Genomic DNA, 5000 nt, shown 5'->3' with positions numbered 1-5000 from the left:
TTGGACACTGGATTGACAAAAGCGGAAGGAATTCGTCCCCTCCCTCAGAAGATGGATGCAATCATGGACGCCAAGAGGCCCACCAATGTCACGGAGTTGGAGTCGTACCTGGGACTTCTCAATTATTATGGCAAGTTCCTGCCAAATCTTTCGACTACGCTGTATCCCCTCCACGACCTTTTGCAAAAGGATCGACCTTGGAAGTGGACGGAGGAGTGCGAGAGTGCATTTGTAAAGAGTAAGACGCAGTTACAAGATTGCCCTTTGCTGGTGCATTATGACCTGAAGAAGCCGCTTCGGCTGGCCTGTGATGCATCGCCCTATGGGGTAGAAGCGGTTATTTCCCACGTTATGGAAGATGGCGAGGAAAAGACTATTGCTTTTGCCTCTCGAATTCTCACGGCTAGTGAGCGTAACTATTCTGTTACGAGTTCGTGTGTTTTGAGGAAAAGTAGTTCGCAAACTAAACTGAACGCAGGGTTGTCGGAACAACAACAAGAAGATTTATTCCAAAAAATGAACGTAGTTTCCACGAAGTAAAACTCTGAATAGCACGTACTCAATAAACTTACACGGCCTCCGCCAACTCGAATGCACACAGCTTCTGTCACACTTGACTAAACACGGTTAACGCCAACTCTCTTCGCTTGTGAAAAACTAGTTAGGAAAACACTCCGCTCGGACTCGTCTACTTATATACTCTGACAATAAACTTCTAGAACTTTCTAAATTAGTAATGAATCTAATAATAGAAAGATTACAAAACACACCGATTTAGAAACGCTTACGCACGAACCTAAAAATAAACAAACTACGAACTCTCGCGAAGCTTCTAGACAGTAACGCTAGTCACGCAATGCTATTTTTCGTAACATAACCCCCTCTTGAGAAGAAATTTCCTAAATTTCTACTAACAACGAAAAATTAGTTAGATAGTATCAACTGAGGAGGCAGTCCAGTGTCTCTTAAGTTATTCCTCTACTCTGCTTAGATAATCGGGTAAAATACTCGTCACCATTCAACTTCTGGAACAAATGCTCAGCAGTTGGCATAGGCTCCAGATCAAAAACGGTTAACTTGTTGAGTTTACGATAGCCCACGCACACACGATTTGAGTTGTCTTCTTTCTTAACAACTACAACAGGTGAAGCATAGGGCGAACTTGATTCTCTTATGACTCCCATCTTCATCATGTCTGTAATATCCTTCTTCAGCGATTCTCTTAAGCTATACGGTACTGGGTATGGTCTTGATCTAACTGGTTGGTCGGATGTAAGCTTGATATGATGCTGAGCCAAACTTGTTGTGCCTGGGGCTTCTGTTGTTTGCAAGATCCATGAACTCTGCTCTTTGCTCATGAGAAAGGTTATCTCCTATGGTCACATCGTTGACTGACTCTTTCGCGACATAACCACCAATCTCCAGAAAATCGATACTATCCACTGGGTCAACTTCTTCTACTTCACTCTCAACATGTTCGTTCTTACAGATGTTAGCGTTCGTTTCAACAGCAACTGCTCCAACGGAAACAGAATCCTCTCGCTCAAAATACTTCTTCAGTAGATTAGCATGGTAAACTCTCTCTTTTCCTTTGACTCTCACTCTATAATCATTAAGACCTACTACAGCACTAACCTCAAATGGACCTTTCCACTGCATTAGGAGCTTGTTGCGGTCGGTCGGTAGCAGCACTAACACTTTGTCTCCAGGTACAAACTTCCTGACTTTAGTCTTCCGGTCGTAATAATGCTTGCCTTTGTTCTGGGCTTTCTGAAGCTCGGTGTGCGCCAGTTTGAGGGTATCTTCAAGCTTCTCGCGTAGCTCAAACACATACTGATAACTGTTCTTTACTTCAGGCTCCTCCAACTCTTTCGTCCAAAGCTCTTTGAGAATAAACATCGGTCCTCTGACAGCTCTTCCATACAGCAACTCAAACGGCGAAAAACCAGTAGACTCCTGGGGAACTTCACGATATGCAAACAGCAACGGGTTAATATAGCGATGCCACTGTCTTGGCTGTTCGCTGCACAATCTCTTTAACATAGTCTTCATTGTTCCATTAAACTTTTCCGTCAGGCCATTACACATAGGATGATAAGGAGTCGTGGTGAGCTGCTTTATGCTCAAAAGCCGCGCCACTTCCTTCATACACTCAGAGACAAACTGCGTACCAAGGTCACTCAAGATCTCTTCAGGCACTCCCAAACGACTAAAGATATCCACCAACGCTTCTGCCACAGTCTCAGTATCAATGTTCTTCAGCGGGACAGCTTCAGGATAACGAGTTGCAAAGTCGACCAATGTCAATATATATCTATGACCGTCCTCACTCGGGGGACCAATAGGTCCAACCAGGTCGATTGCTACTCTCTTAAACGGCTTGTCAATTAATGGCATCTTCTCTAGGGGAACCTTCGGTACGGAACCCTTGTTAACTGTCTTCTGACATACATCGCAGGACTTGCAATAACGAGTCACGTCCCCTTGAATGCCTGGCCAGTAAAACGCGCTTTGAATCTTATCAGTCGTCTTCTTTATTCCCATGTGACCTCCCATGATCGATCCGTGCGCTAGTTCCATTATTCGACTTCTCAGCTGCACAGGAACCATAACCTGCTTCAGGGCTTTTCCTCCGTTCACATAAGGGTGCTTGTAGACGCGGTACAGAACTCCACCTTTCACTTCAAATGAAGTCTCAGCCTGGCCTCTCACAACTACGTCATCTTTCTCCCAAAATTTCTGTAGGCTCTCGTCATCACACTGCATTTGCTTGAGCTTTTCTCTATCAACTACGGGACTTTCTTTGGTATCTGGTACCTTCAACGGAATATGTTCTTCAGCTTTTTCAGCTTGATTTCTCGTGGTTACAGCACAAGCTTCTTGTACGGGAACTTGCCAGCTTGGGTCTGGGTCGTCAGCGGCTCTTGCGCCTGGTACATTACCAATAATTAAATCATAAACAGCATCGGGAAGACACTGCGCTTCCACTTGGCCCTTGAGATAAGGTGTATCAACATCAATCTTTGCGATGGGAACTTTCCTTGCCGTATTGTCAATGAGCAGCATAACATTAAATTCGCCAGTAAACTGATCCTCAGACACAAGATCCCTCTTTACTACAATTCCACTACAACCAGTATCTCTCAGGACATCAACAGGCTTCTCTCCAACTCTACCTTTCACGACAGGCATTTTACTTCTCACTCCAGTCAACGGTTCAACACAAGCACTACTCAACAATGGAATCTCCTTACCACAGGCTAACAGCAGCTTATCATCTTTAATACAGGCCTTAACTTCTTCATCAGTAGGTTTATCCTCAGGTGGTTGAACTAAACAACTGGCACTCACTTGACCACGCTGCACAGGGTTACCATCCCTACTTTGTCCTCCTGATCTGCGTCCACCTGATCGACAGTTTCTAGCTTCATGTCCCAGCTTGCCACACAGAAAACACTTTCTTGTTAGGGTTGGGCAGTTGACGGCTTTATGACCTCGGGTGTTGCACTTAAAGCAATGCAGAGCTGGTGGATTAATCTGCATGTTCTTGGCTTCGTCCCTCTCAGGCTGTACTGTTGGCTTTCTGCCCGCTGAGCTGAACAAATGTTTACCATGAGCCTCCAAGTACTGGTCAGCGATCTTCGCAATCTTTGCTAAGGTCTCAGGTGCCCTTTCTCGCAGGTGAATTGCCAAATCCTTAGGGCAAGAGTCAATAAATTGTTCTTTCACGATCAAGTCCTTAAGACCATCAAAGGTTCGCGCAGTATCCGAAAGCTCTAGCCACCGTAACAGGTATCTGTCCAGTCGCACAATAAACTGCTCCGGACTTTCGTCGACTTCTGGTTTGGATGCTCTAAATTTTCGACGATAGCCGTCTTCGGTAAGGTCATACCTCTTCATTAACGCAATCTTTACCCTGTCATAATCCTTAGCTGCGTCCTCCGATAGACGTGAATACACTTCTAGTGCCCGTCCAGACAACAGAGCACTGAGCTTCGATGCCCATCCATCTTTTTTTCCACTTAGCTGTCTCGGCAAATCTCTCGAACCTCTGCAAATACGCGTCCAAATCGTCTTTACCATCAACAAACGAGGGGAGTGTAGGTGCCTTAACCCGATCTTCTCTTACTTCAGGACGTGCGTCAGCATTCTCCACAGCCAAACGTGCAATCTCCAGCTCATGTTCTCTTTTTGCAGCTTCAATAGCCTCTTTCTGTTTCAACAGCTAGATCGGCTTCCATATCCAATTGTCTTAGTTTGCGTTGTTATCGCCTAGTTTCTCTCTCTTCATCTTCTCTTCTTCTATCTTCTTCAAGTAATCGATGTTTCTCTTCCTTTTCTTCTTCAAACCGCCTCCTTTTTTCTTCTCTTTCTTCCTCCAATTGTCTTCGTTTTTCTTGTTTTTCTTCCTCCAATTGTCTTCGTTTTTCTTGTTTTTCTTCCTCCAATTGTCTGCGTTTTTCTTCTTTTTCTTCCTCTAATTGTCTGCGTTTTTCTTCTTGTTCTTCCTCTTCCCTCACAAACTCGAGAAGCTTTTCTCCTTGCAATCCGAATTCTTTCCCCATCTGCAAAAGCTTTTCCATTTCCATAGCAGTATGTCACAGCAAAAACACAATATACTCTCTTGCACAGTTCTTCTTACTTTTTCTGTAACTCCTTCTTGAATTGTCCTTTCCTGGTTTCTGTAGTCAGCAAATAAATGAATATCTCTCCCGGACAGGCCCCCAATGTTACGAGTTCGTGTGTTTTGAGGAAAGGTAGCTTGCAGACTAAACTGAACGCAGGGTTGTCGGAGCAACAACAAGAAGATTTATTCCAAAGTATGAACGTAGTTTCCACGAAGTAAAACGCTGAATAGCACGTAACCAATAAACTTACTCGGCCTCCGCCATCTCCAATGCACCCCCCGTCTGTCACACTTGACTAAACACGGTTAACGCCACCTCTCTTCGCTTGTGAAAAACTAGTTAGAAAAACACTCCGCTTGGACTCGTCTACTT

The sequence above is a fragment of the Montipora capricornis genome, chromosome 3 (genome assembly GCF_036669925.1).
Source record: "Montipora capricornis isolate CH-2021 chromosome 3, ASM3666992v2, whole genome shotgun sequence".
NCBI classification, from domain to species: Eukaryota; Metazoa; Cnidaria; class Anthozoa; order Scleractinia; family Acroporidae; genus Montipora; species Montipora capricornis.
Note: the sequence above shows the minus strand (reverse complement) of the source record.